The following is a 15,299-nucleotide window of genomic DNA, read 5'->3' as shown; positions in this document are numbered from 1 at the left end:
ATCTATATGTCAGTATACAGGTCCATTCATTTAAGGAGAGAAATATCCATGTCTAGTTTCACCACTACCATCAGCTAATTTGTAGTCAGACTAGGGGAAATTCCCTATGAGCTGGAGTATGATAACTGGGTATGATAACTGGGTATTACCAACAAATCTCAGCTATAGCCAAATACTGGAAAACTGTGGGTTTTGCTATCTCCACTGAAATTTAAATGTCCTGTACTGGGTTCTCCCTACAACACTGGTGGTGGGATATGAGACTGTATTTCCTTCTGCTAAGTCAGAGTAGATCTCTTATGATAAATCTCCCACCCAAGAAAATCATCTCATTATTCATGTCCCTCTGACACCCTCTTCTAGCACCAAAAATTTTTAGGTCAAACAGAAACCCAAGGAATGATAACTCAACAATAATAATACACAGGTGACTTTTCATACTTCACTTGAGCTTCACTGCGCCTGTCTTCTCTGGCTGCATATTTGGGTGGGCTCATTCCTCCTCGCTGTAGTGGTTGTTCTTCTTGGTACTCCCTGGGGCACTTTTACAAATGCTGGTACCTTGTCCCACCCCACTCTCTATGCCCTTAACCTCTAGTTCATTGGTCTGGAACATGATTTGGGCATTAGGATTTTAAAAAGCCCCCCAGATGATTCTAGTATGTGGTCAGAGTGGCTAGTGTCTCATTTAGAAGTTTTCTTCCAGACTGTATCTAATCCCTCTTGCGAACCAGATGTGGGTTTTCTCCCACAGATCAGGACTGGCTAAATAAATTGGGCTGCACAGTGCAAAAAGAAAATGCAGACCCCCTTATCCAAGACTTGTTAAAAATTTCAAGTCTAGGACAGAAGAATATTAAATCCAGCTTGGGATCTGTCTGAACTACGCACAGGCATCTTGTCCATTAAGCTAACCCTGCCTGAGACCCAATGGTGATAGTTACCTGATTTTCTTCCTTTTTTTTTTTTTTTTAAATTTTATTTATTTATTTATTTATTTTTCCCAATTTATTTATTTTCAGAAAAACAGTATTCATTATTTTTTCACCACACCCAGTGCTCCATGCAAGCTGTGCCCTCTATAATACCCACCACCTGGTACCCCAACCTCCCACCCCCCCGCCACTTCAAACCCCTCAGACTGTTTTTCAGAGTCCATAGTCTCTCATGGTTCACCTCCCCTTCCAATTTACCCAAATTCCCTACTCCTCTCTAACGCCCCTTGTCCTCCATGCTATTGGTTATGCTCCACAAATGAGTGAAACCATATGATAATTGACTCTCTCTGCTTGACTGATTTCACTCAGCATAATCTCTTCCAGTCCCGTCCATGTTGCTACAAAAGTTGGATATTCGTCCTTTCTGATGGAGGCATAATACTCCATAGTGTATATGGACCACATCTTCCTTATCCATTCATCCGTTGAAGGGCATCTTGGTTCTTTCCACAGTTTGGCGACTGTGGCCATTGCTGCTATAAACATTGGGGTACAGATGGCCCTTCTTTTCACGACATCTGTATCTTTGGGGTAACCTGCTTTTCTTCTTGTGTGTATTGTTTTTTTCTTCCATTATATTTCTGTCTCCCTACTCAGTCTCCTTAGCCCATTCACTTATTCTTCAGATGGCATTTTCTTATTCTCACACCTTACCCTGGCTTTGGTAGTAAAGGTGGTATTACCAAGAGCAAACTGAGTCATGGGAGAATCTCCTATCTCCCCTCCTTGGCCAGTCCTTTTTGAAGTAGGCCCTGTCCTCCTTTCCTTATTTGGTTGTTGCTGGGACATTTTAGTGACTTTCTTTTTTAAAGATTTATTTATTTATTTGACACAGAGAGAGAGAGAGAGAGATCGCAAGTAGGCAGAGGGAGGCAGAGAGAGAAGGGGAAGCAGGCTCTCTGCTGGGCAGAGAGCCTGATGCGGGGCTCGATCCCAGGACCCTGGGATCATGACCTGAGCCAAAGGCAGAGGCTTTAACCCACTGAGACACCCGGTGCCCCAGTAGTTGGTATTCTTAAAACAAATCTCCTTTCATGGGCTAAAGAAAAATGTATAACACAACTTCTGGATACTTAGAAAATATAGGTAATTTTGCATGACGTTCTGGACTTGTTTTCCTCCTGCCACACCTGTCCATTTCAATTTTAGTATATGTGCTGCCGAAGCGAGCACCACACCTGTCCATTTCAATTTCAGCTTCTTCTCTCTCCTAGCATTTCTAAAAACTTTAAGAAGGAACAATACAAAATGCATGTCTAGGAAGAGATTTAAGGATATAGTCTATAATAATCATGAGATCCTTCAAGATGAAAACCTTTTTGACTCTTGGGCCAGGACTGCAACAGAATTTGAGGACCTAAAACTCCCTTTCCCTCAGAAAGTTGGAGCTGTCAGCATCTTTGACAGGAATCTGCATCTAATACCCAGCTGACCTTGTGGTGTGAAGAGGATTTACCACACACAGGGAATGGGGAAGGAGTCAGAGATACCGTGACAGAATGCTGTGTCAAATAAACTGGGAGAAATGCTGCTCAGTCAGGATCTCAGGGAGACCTTAAACCTCACTAGACCAGAGCAGACATTTATATGGCAAGCAGATATGAAATCCCTTCTGGGAATTCAGCTGCCAGGGGCAATGGAAAAGGAAAATAAAGGCCCACTAATATGAGAGAGGTGATAATAAAGCTAACAGGTTAACGGAATTCCACCTGGTCTGTGGCAACCGATACACTAGAATTTGCTGAAATATTTCCTTCCTCTCTTTTTAGCCATGTTCTTTCAAGTCTGGCTCAAATCCAGATGCCTAAATAAAGTTTTCCTTGATGGCATCAATTCTATTCTATTCTTTGCTGAATTCCCCCTTATTGTCAATCCACAATTTAAAAAAAAAAAATTATATTTTACTCTATTCTGTTCTGCTGGTAAGTCAATATTTTGTAGATTAGAAAACCAATACGAAATGCTTATGGATGATGGGTGGTTTAATATATATGCATGTTTTGTCACAGGAACTAGAATGACTGATCCTGTGGGCAGCATCATCGGACAAGCCCTGTCTTGGAATTCTGATCCTAATGATGCTGAATGCGATGCTAGAAACCTATTGTACAACTCTCAGTAAAACTGGATATTATTGCATATGTTGAAAGGCAGATATAATTCTGAATGAAGCATTATTTAGACAAATGTAATCATTGTGACAAAGGAAAAAAAACCTAGTGCACATAATTTTTTTCTTTTCTTCTTTCTTTCTTTCTTCCTTCCTTTCATGAGATTTGAAGGTTTGTTTAGCTATAGGAAATGTGTGAAAGGCAAAGGGAAAGAAGGAAACAGAAGTCAGGAACACAGAGCAGCCTGTTACTATGTGAAGTAAATGCAAACATTTTCCTCAGCTTCTGTATCAGTACTGTGTTCAAATCTCACAAGCTAGTTTTTCTTCTAAGGCAGTTGACATATGTTTTAAATATTGATTCAAACAAACATACATTCCACAGGACAGTTTCCTTGGGAAAAAAAAAATGCGTATCTTGTGGTGGGAATTTAACATGGATCAAACAAACTGAATAGTAAAAATACCTTTACCAACCACAAATCCATCTTCTGGTAAAACCTTGTTCCCTGGGGGAGAATTCAAAATAAGAGAATAATCTATTTCTAATTTTGGCACAATAATACATTTAGTGGCCTGAGTTCAAATTTTTAAAAGAATATACCACCTTGGGTCAAAGAAACCATGAGTAAATTCCATTTTTTTTCTAGAATAATTAGTGTATGTTTTTCATTAGTTCTACCCCTTTCATGGATTTAAATATAAGATGAACACTAGGGCCTGGGTAGCTCAGTAAATTGAATGTCAGACTCTTGGTTTTGGCTCAGGTCATGATCTCAGGGTAGTAAGATAGAGCCCCCTGTAGGGCTCCACGTTCAATGTGGAGTCAGCTTGAGCTCCTCTGTCTCGCTCTGGCCCTCCCCAACCCCTATGCATGCTCTCTCTCTCTCAAATAAATAAATCTTTAAAAAATTATAGAACATGAATATCACCAGTTAACTTTTCTTACTTTCGTGATTTTATGCAGGTTTATAATGGTCTTTTCCTTTAATTCATTCCAAGGGTTCTGGCTTCCAAATACCCCCAGAAGCAAGCATTTATGAATGATTACTTTTCCAAGGAAATATATCTTGTGTAATCCCTCCTCTCTTTTGCACCTCCATTCTTAACCTCATGCTCAAGCTCAGTCCAAGCCAGTTCTCCTCCACATGCAAGCAAAGGCCTTACTATTTATAACTATTTTTTTTTTTTATCTGAAAACTACTTTTAGTTTCTAATGTAATATTTGGGAAATTATCCCAGTCAATTTTTTCACATTTTATCAATTTGTTGAATTTTCATAGTGAAATTTAGTTTTAGGTGCCCTGAACTCCATAGGGCAGATGTAGATGATGTAGATGTAGGCACATGTAGGGCAGATGTAGAGTATTAAGAGCAAAGGATGCCAGAGCCATTGAGAGAACAGTAGAGTAACAAATTAAGGACAACTGCCATCAACAATTTTTAAAAAATTCAGAATCTGTGCCTATATAATTGAACTGAGATGAGCCACAGGATTCTGGCATAGAGACCAATGGAAATCACAGTCTCTCAGCTATTGACCTACTTAGAGTAAACATTCTTAGAACACATAACTTTCTATGACTAAACTCAGGATACATTTATATTCTCAGACTTTATGTGCCCAGAGTCTTTTAGAGACAAAGTCTTTTTGGTACAAAGTGTACCAAATCCTAAGTTCCTATAAGACACTTTGATTCACTCCTATAGCTACTATGATTGCTTTGTTTTGTTTCAATGATTTTCTATTACCCAACTCATCTCTTCTATTACATTAATAGATCCTTGGAAATGAGAAACATATTCCAAAAACTAATATACACTTACATACTTTAGAAATTGCAAATAAAAATGTATTATCTAGTTTGTGCCTAGAAAATAAAATAGTGGAAATTATTATTTGTTAATTAATAACTATTAATAAGTGGAAAAATGAAAATCTCAGTCTATCATTTGATCATTTTAGAGGTAACAACACTAAATAGTAATTGTCAGTGATATCTTCCACTCAAGAAAATGAGCTACTTCAACTAAATTGACAGGCTGCTTTGGTAATTTGGCAGGAAACTAAATTAAAAATAGTCTTAAGATGATATTAGAAAAAATTTATAAATTTTATTTAAAAGTGTGATGTTAAAAAAATAAATAAATAATATAATATGGTACTACAGGGTTAACAAGGAAATGGAGTGCTTTGACAATTTTAACAAATTTAAGAAAGTCATCTTTAAAACATGTCTTCTTAAGAGATAGTTAAACTATTGAAAATGCACAGAAAATAAGGAAAATAAAAATGTAAGATAATCAGTGTTCATGTAATTCATAAATTTCAAGGTGTGTAGATCAAAGTATTTTACATGTGTTTAAAACCAAAATAAAGAATAAAATAATGATTCCTCACTGAATATTTCCAATGAAAAAATAAAATAATCATCATTTGGCTTCCTATTTTCATAACTACTTTCTTAAGCTAAAATATGAAATGCTCATAAGTAAAACAATTCTTTCATAGTAGTCAAGTTAATTCTGAATATTAGATAAACTCATGAAAAGAGTATTAAATGTATTCCAAATACCTTTTAGAATAATATGAATTAATAAAGAAAAATGCTATAAAATTTAACATTGACATTCTAGAATTATCTTCAACCAAAAAGTAATCTTTCTTTAAATGTCAATTTTAAAATATGTCACTATTATGCAGATTTAAGAGCATTTAATAAAAATTATTTTTTATCAGCACTCTACTCATTCTGAGTATAAAACTGTAATAATTTGGGTTCTGACCCTTTAAGCTGAGCTTGTGGTATAAACCCAAGACTCAAAATTCTAAGCTAAGAAGATATACACTAAACAGGCATGTTATACACACAACTTTATAAATAAAAAAGTAATTTTATTTAAGAAAAAAATGGCTTTGGGGCACCTGGGTGGCTCAGTGGGTTAAAGCCTCTACCTTCGGTTCAGGTCATGATCTCAGGGTCCTGGGATCGAGCCCCGCATCAGGCTCTCTGCTCGGCAGGGAGCCTGCTTCCTCCTCTCTCTCTCTCTGCCTGCCTCTCTGCCTACTTGAGATCTCTGTCAAATAAATAAAATCTTAAAAAAAAAAAGAAAAAAAATGGCTTCAATAACTTCAAATCAAAGTGATTATCAGAAAATATTTTTTGCATATGTTTTGATTTAAATGTTTTTCCAGGCGCGACTGGGTGGTTCAGTAGGTTAAGCATCTGCCTGTGGCTCAGGTCATGAACCCAGGGTCCTGGGATCTAGTCCCATCAGGTATCACGTGCCCTGAGTTCAGTGGGGAGCTCGCTTCTCCCCCTCTCACTCCTCCTACTTGTGTTCTATCAGATAAGTAAAATAGAAGTCTTCAATTTTTTTTTTTTTTAATATTTTATTTACTTATTTGACAGAGAGAGATCACAAGTAGGCAGAGAGGCAGGCAGAGAGAGAGAGGAGGAAGCAGGCTCCCTGCCGAGCAGAGAGCCCAATGCGGGACTCGATCCCAGGACCCTGAGATCATGACCTGAGCCGAAGGCAGCGGCTTAACCCACTGAGCCACCCAGGCGCCCCAATTTTTTTTTTTTTTTCTTCTAGAATTTACTTGATTCTTCCCCAGTGAGTTGTCCTTAAGGCTACCTATATAATGTGTTTACTTATACTGGCTTACCAGGAATGGGGGGAAGGTAAGAATTTACAACATGTTTCATGACCCAAATCTCCAAAAGTCTTTGAAATGCTGCTCCAGGGAGACATAACCATTTTTGTTTTTGTGGTAAAATGGAAGCATGTGCTGCTTTCCTTCACACAGAGCAAATGAATCCATGCTCTTTATTTTCTTTTCCTAAGATATTAAAATTGACTCTCAAAAACTCTCCACCAGTTACTTGTAACACACAAAATAATTCCACAGCTGTCTTAGGATCAACTCATAATTTCGTTCTGTTAGGATTAAGGATCTGTTATTTAGAATGTTAATTTAGAAGTATGCACAGCAAAGAACCTATGGGATTCTAACAAAAAGTCACATAAATAAATAAGGTGAAAAGCTGAAAGCAACGTAAGCGTCCACTGATGGATGAATGGAAAACAAAATGTGGTATACACAACTATGAATACTAAATTTCAAAAAGGAAGGAAATTCTGACATATGCTGTAAGATGTATGACCCTTGAAGACATTACACTAAGTGAAATAAACCAGTTTTAAGAAGACAAATACTGTTATGATTCTATTTATATGACATTTATATGTACATTTATATATATTTATATATTCCATTTATATTTACGTATTTATATATACGAGAGTAGTTGAAACCAGAGAGAGAGAGTAGGATGGTAGTTGCCAGGGCCTGGAGTTACGGAAGATGAGGAGTTATTGTTTAATGGGTAGAGTTTCAGTTTTGCAAGATGTAAGGACTTTTACGGATGGATGATAGCGATAGCAGCCTAACAATGTTAATGTACTTAATGGCACTGAAGTGTATACTTAACAGTGGTTAAGATGGCACATTTTATGTGGTATTTCACTAAATATTTTTTTTCATTCAAGGAGCACCAAAAACAAAGACATAATAATGGTATTTAGCTCATGAATGGATTTAAGACTGATCTTTGGAGTCAAATAGGGTTGAGTTTGAATCCGTTTCATTACTTACTGACTATATCCTTTGCCTCTCTAGCCTTCAGTGGCAAGGAAATGTGTGTGTGTGTGTGTGTGTGTACTCATTCATTCATTACTGGGTTGTTCTGATATATACATGAGAAAACATTTAACCATTTCTCTTGCCAGGTATATATGTACAAGGGTAAACTCATTGTAATGTGGCCTACTAGGTGACAAGGGAACAACATTCACCATATGCAGACCATTCTTGCTTTGAGTCAATTCTGATCAATCATCTCCAGCCAAGATGAATAACTGTGGCTGCAACACAGATGCTGTGCTAAAGTGTTTTTCACTTTATTTACCTCAACAATGGACTATTTACCTATCTCTATCTATCTATCTACCTATGTCTACATCTTTGAATTAAGTAAGAAACCTGTGCTTAACTCCTAAGGATGAAAAGAGAGAGTCCCATTATTCTTGAGCTAAAGCTAGATTAAAGCAATGCCAGATTTGCTCACTGATATTTAAGTTTTATAGCTATACATATATAACTATAAAAATATGTTTGTTATTAAAATCTGTTGAAGAGGGAGAAATAAAGCCTTTATTATAGTGAGTCATGGACTCTAGGACTCTTAAGAAATCTTTTCACAGGAAAGAAAATAAATATATTGTGACATTTTAGGAATACAATAAGTAAATACATGAGATTATCAGATGGACAGAATCTAACAAGGGGATTCCCCAGCAGAAAGCTCAATAAATATTTCTTTCCTTCCACCCTTTCTCTTCAGTGTACACAGTATATTAAACAGGAAGAAGAATAAAACTCAGAAAAGGAAATAAGAGTATGAAATTGATGAGGCACCTGAATAAAACCAGGGAATACAGAACATCACAGAGAGCCTAGCTAAAACTCTGTGACTCAATATGTTAAGATCAGGAGACTTGGGGTGCCTGGGTGGGTTAAGCCTCTGCCTTTGGCTCAGGTCATGATCTCAGGGTCCTGGGACGGAGCCCCGCATCAGGCTCCCCGCCCCAACCCCACCTGCCTCTCTCTGCCTACTGGTGATCTCTGCCTGTCAAATAAATAAACAAACTCTTAAGAAAAAAAAAAAAAAAAGATCAGGAGACTCCTCCCATGGTGAGATCCTTCTGAGGAAACCATTGGTTATTTGCTAATCTATGTTACATATCCAGGAGAATGTTATCTGAACTATACACTGTATCTCATCTACTTAATTCTCACAATTTGAATATTTTAGTTGCAAGACATTCTGACTAAAATATTATCAATACTATATGATATTATTGCCACATGTCTCTTCTCTGGAGCTAAAACTGCCTTGCATACAGAAATTGCCTGTCATTCTCTCCATACACTGTCAGAGAAGAGATCAACAGCCAAAGGAAGGGCCAAGAACGTGATGGGTGAGAGACTCCCAAGCTACAAAATCCAAAGAGGTGCTTCCTTTGGGAATTCTGGCAAGTCCAACTCTTCTTGACTTGTGTGTCTGAGGTGCCTCACTCTAATTCTAGCCATGAAAAAGGTGTGGAGAGAAAAGCGTGTCCATATGAGGGGACACCAAAAAGAGCAACCAAGATATGAAAATATAACACCAGACTATGGACTCTGAAAAACAATCTGAGGGGTTTGAAGTGGCGGGGGGGTGGGGGGTGGGAGGTTGGGGTACCAGGTGGTGGGTATTATAGAGGGCACGGCTTGCATGGAACACTGGGTGTGGTGAAAAAATAATGAATAATGTTTTTCTGAAAATAAATAAATTGAAAAAAAAAAAAGAAAATATAACACCATCTACTTCAACTGAGTGTTTTAACATTAACAGGCCGCCTGCCAAACATCTACTCACCCATTCAACTATAAATCAAGATGGTTTCCAGGAAATCCAACTCACCTGAGATTTTGGTCCTAGACATTTTAACCTATCTAGCCTACTGAGTTAAAGAAATTAAAACTAAGTTAGGAAGTTATAAGTGGAAATACCAACTTTCTAATCTCATGAAACTAGCTATGCACGAAACATTGCAAACACTCACTGCAAGTGTCTGAATTCTGACCCTGGGACTTTTGTTTTCATACAACTGCATGGTTTCAACTTGCGATCATATGTGACCATGTCTAATGGTGGATGACACCGAGAGCAGAGCCCACGGATAAAAGAGACCAGAATACTAATGGTGAATCTGGCAATATACTGTGTGTAACCTTTAGTAAAATCTCATATTCTCTGGGAATCAGCTTGTTCTCTAATTAAAGGGTTGAGAAAATAAATTCTGAGGTTTATTCTGACTTGAAAGTTCTTTGAAATCTTGGCCATTCCATGTGATTTCAGTCATGTGACTGACACAATCACTTTTCCTCAAATTCTTCAGGGGAATCACTAATTTTCCTGTCCTTACCCAAGATGTAACGGTTAGGGTTACCCAAAGGCCTTCCAAAGGCACGGCCATGATAATACTTCAGAGCCCTAGTAATTTAAATTCAAATATGCATCATTCCTACAATAATCTTTAGAAAAGCAAGCCATCAGCATTCTAGTATTTCATCCTGTTTTATGAAACCTGTCTCCATATGATAAAGCTTGCAAAGAAAAAGATAGTTTGCATTGATTATTAAATACTTTTCCTGCTCTTCATTTATAATATCTGACTGGAAATAACTGGAATCAACAGCAAAGACTGTTAAGTGCATAAAGCAAAGTGCTATCTCTTTCATAAGAGCTTTCCCAAACATGAAGACTGATTTTAAAAATGTGTCATTTCAGCACCATTTTAAGCTCTGTCTCTACAGCGATAATAAATTCTCCTTAAATTGGGAAGATGACTTACTACAAGTGAAAAACAAATATCTAGTTAGCCAACTTTCCACATTAGGCCACCTCGATTCTGTGGTTTTAGCTAATTCACTGACCCATTAAGAAGCATTTATTACAGCCAATAAAACAAACTGTCCTCATGTAGAAATGTCCTTAAGCTTCATGGTCTTCAGTAAAGTATCAAATTTTCAGGACATTTTAAGAGTTTTTAAGAGGGAAAAATATGGCAAAACAGAGTTAGCATATCTACCTAAAATGAACATCTGACATTAAATAATCTTGCTGGATACAGAATGCTAAGAGATAAGATTAGGTACAGATACACTAACTGTTCCAAAGTCTTATGAAGGTTCATTTGTGTCTAGATAATGGCTTGGACACTCAGCTCAATAAATGACAGGACTCCTTTATGGCCCACTGTTGTAGATAACCTAGTTTAGAGTTTTCAATAAAGTATGTAGAAGGTTCTAACACAAGGGTAGGCAAACTCTGGTCTTTAGACCAAACCCAGCCCAGTGCCTATTCTTGTAAATAAAGTTTTATTGGAACATGCCCACTTGTTTGCTGTTGCCTGTGGCTCCTTTCCTATGGCAATGGCAGGACTCAGTAGTTGCAACAGACATTACATAGCCTGAAAAGTTGAAAATATGTACTATCTGGCCCTTTACAAAAAGTTTGCCAACCTGATATAAACATTAATTCATGCTACCATAGTAGTAGTCCCTATAAATTGCACAAGAGTTATTTGAACTGTTACAGTTTTGTAAAGGTCCCCCCTAAGCCAATAGAAATATTGTATTTCTCTTCTCTCATTCACTTACTTTGCTTTTAAAATTTGAATCCTGTGCATTTCAACTACACATGTGATGACTATGAACTTAACAGAAAAAGAAAGGATTCTTTAAATAAGTAACATATATATGCTTTAATTTGTTGCTAGGTACCCAACTAAGTAAACAGTGAGAGATTTAAAAACCTAAACCTACAGCACCTTGAATTTACATTTTTAGATCACGCTTGGGTACACTTTCTCTTCAGAATGTCAATAAATCCTCTCTTTAGAAGACTACAGATAGTTAGATAGGTTTCGAAGACTTACAAACCTAACACGATGATGAAATTGTAGCATTAGAATCACATACACTGTCTCTTAATCAACAGTTTATCCCTTTAACATTCCCTGTTGATGACTTTAAATTATGTGCTTTGAATTACCTGTACATTCTCAGAGACATTTCTCTTTATCAAACTTCCCTCATGACAAAAGTCCTCCCAACCTGAGTGTCCTTGAGTGACCTGTGGGGAAATGAAGAATGCTCTTTTTAACTACACCAATGTTATTCTCTGTTAGCACACATGAAGATAAGCACTGCTTTAGTGATACTTTCTAGACTTACTCTACCCAACTAGAAAGACTGAAAATAAACTCTAAATCTAGAGGGAAAGTACCATTTCTTTTTCCTCTAGCTGGGTAAGGATAGGCTGACACAGTGAAGCATGTATGTTGGCTGGAAAATTTAAGAGTATGCCAAAAAGTTTGGCAAACAGGGGTGCCTGCATGGCTCAGTTGGTTAAGCAGCTGCCTTCAACTCAGGCCATGGTTCCAGGGTCCTGGGATCGAGCCCCACATCGGGCTTCCTGCTCAGCAGAGAGCCTGCTTCTCTCTCTCCCTCTGCCTGCTGCTCTGCTTACTTGTGCTCTCTATCTCTCTGTCAAATAAATAAATAAAATCTTTAAAAAAAAAAGTTTGGCAAACAATATAAAATGTTGGAGGTGGTATTTTAAAAAAAAAAACAAAATGAATGCAAAAATACATGGGAAACAAAATATCACAATTTTCAACAAAGGCAAGCTCACTCACGTGCCTTTTATAGAGCCATACTAGACCCTGAGCCAAAACAAAAATCAGTAATCTCAATCCCACTTTGAATTAATTTTGTTTTTTTGTGTGTGTCCTTTTAAATTTTGTACCCAGAACCACGTGACCCCCTCACCTCATTCCAGTCCCATCCCTGCTCTTTATCTGGTTAACTAGAGTTCATCAAATGGTAAGTAAGTTGAAAAGCCCCTTTGTGAGCAGCTGACTTGCAACAGAGGGAGAACACCTGGAAGTTTGCCAACAACAGCACCCAGAGTTGATACTAATAATACCAACTCAAGAAAACCTTCCCTCTGTTGTGGGTTTTTTTTTTTTTCCCTTTTCCTACTTTGGTCCTCTCTTTTTATATTCCCTTGAGCCTGTTTCCACTCAAAACACAGATATACAATGTGGTCTTGCCCCTTATATTCAAAGATAAATAGAGAGTGGACCTCTGCTTTTATATCTGGGTGCTTAGTCCTACCCTATTATTTTATTTATACACACACACACACACACACACACACACACGAAATGGATAATTGGCCTAAGGACAACAAAATCCTTAGAGACACAAAGAATTTATTATTAAACAAAGATCCCACTTCTATCCCCCTGTGGCTAACAAGCAGCAACATAATCTGAAAATACTAATCTAAACATTACATTAGTGCATTCTGCAGCACTTCCTGGGTCCTCCAGGACATAATTTGGCTAATGCGTGAATATTCTTTGCAAGCTTTACCATGAATAAATGAAAAAACAAAGGACTTGTGGCAATTTCTTTTTTAGAGAGTACATGAAGCAATGATGACCCATAGACTGGCCAGGACGGCCTTAAACTTCTCAATTTGACTAAACTTTGGATGGATTTCTTCCTGACAAGAGTCCCTGACCTCCCTTTTCTTAGATCATTTACTTTGGAAAACTGGTAATTGTAAATTCTTTCTCTACCTCTTCAGGATATAAATCTTCTCCCAGTCGCTCACCATATTTACGACCCAGAAATGTCTTTCCCAAGGACTTGGGAGCCGTCTCTTTGAAATGTGATCATCAAGGAACACAGTGCCTACTATGGACTGAATTGCATGTACCCAAATTTATATATTCAATCTCTAAGCCCTCATTTGACAGTCATGGAAACAGGGACTTTAAGAAGGTGATTAAAGTTAAATGACATCACAAGAGTGAAACCCTGATCCAACAGAACTCGTGTCCTTACAGAAGAGACAGGCATACCATTCCTTCTCTTTCTCTCTCTCTTTCTCTCGGTTTGCTTTGTGAACATACAGCAAGAAAGCTATCATCTATAAGCTAGGATGAGAGCCTTCACTAGAATGTGACCCTGCTGCCACCTTTATCTTGGGCTTCTCAGCATCCAGAAGCGAGAGAGAATAAATCTCAGTAGTTAAAGCCACCCAGCCTATGGTATTCTGTTTCGGTGGCCCAAGCAGACTAAGACGGTTCCCCTATCTCCTAGTCTCTGTGCAAGAGTAGGATCCTAACTTAAAGAAGTGCAAGGGCCTACCCACACTGATCAATTCCCCACCTAACTTCTCCACCACTGTTCCACTACCCTGTTGTTTGAACTATGGTGAAGTTACTCCCTCTACCTTATTGTACTGGTCCTGAATAAATGCTTCCTTGTCTGTTAACTCAGTTCAGTGCATTTTTCTTTGACAAGATTAACTACACACTGGTAATCCGTTTATTATCTGCAATCTGTATGCCATGTTCCTCTTCCTTTAAACCAAATGCATTATTGTTTTAAATATATATGAAATTTTGTTAGTAAATATTAAGCCAATACAATGTCTTTTGCCTGTAATTCTTTGTAGAATTTCTATGAAGAGAATTCTCTTCCAACGAATTTTCTGAATTCACCTCATGTAGACTTTCTCTTTCTTTGAACTTCTGACTGCTTTGTTCTACATGATGATTAGAGGCAAACATATTCATTTAAGTATTCACTGAAACAAAGGTTTCTGTTTCCAGCAAAATATTTTTCTTCTTCTTTTTTTTTTTTTTTAAGATTTTATTTATTTATTTGTCAGAGAGAGAGCGAGCGAGCACATGCAGACAGAGTGGCAGGAAGAGACACAGAGAGAAGCAGGCTCCCTGCTGAGCAAGGAGCCCGATGTGGGACTCCATCCCAGGACACCGGGATCATGACCTGAGCTGAAGGCAGCCACCTAACCAACTGAGCCATCCAGGCATCCCAGCAGCAAAATATTTTTCAAGTAAAAAAAGTCATTTTTCCAAAAAAAGTTTATAGTACCTGGATCCAAAGACTTAGTTTTCCTTCAATTATCTCTGTTTTAGAAATCAAATTTTCCAATTTGCCAAGAAGATTCAGTACTAGAAGAGGCAAGACAATAGATGCCTCTTCTTCTTTGGGTCCATCAGATCATAAGAAACAAAGTCACTGCAAATGACCAGCAGGTTCTCTATTGGGCTGATGAAGAGCAATAGACAAGGGGAGTAAAGGGGAGAGAGAGAAAAAATAAAGAGGAAGAAAAGAGAATAAAGAGAATGATAGAGCACTTCCCTACACGTATTACCACACGAGAGAGAGAAAACTGTGATTCTTAACTGATTCATTTGCAATTATTAAGTAAATTTACATAGCCATTGCATCTGTTTTTACACACATACAAAAATGGCTACACCTGAATATATTTTCAAGCCTATTCATTCCTCAGTCAAGCCAAAGATATACCAGTGTTAGGTAAGGGATACCAATGTATATTAGCACAAAGATAAATGACTCAAAGCAAAAGCGACTCAGCTTATTCACTCTGCACAAAAGAAAAATTAAATTCAAATTTAATGGTGGAACCAACCACTGAACAATCCTGCAAAAGTGAAAAGTGTTTGAGTTA

This window comes from Neovison vison, chromosome 1, assembly GCF_020171115.1.
Source record: "Neovison vison isolate M4711 chromosome 1, ASM_NN_V1, whole genome shotgun sequence".
Taxonomy (NCBI): Eukaryota; Metazoa; Chordata; class Mammalia; order Carnivora; family Mustelidae; genus Neogale; species Neogale vison.
This window is presented reverse-complemented; position numbering follows the sequence as displayed.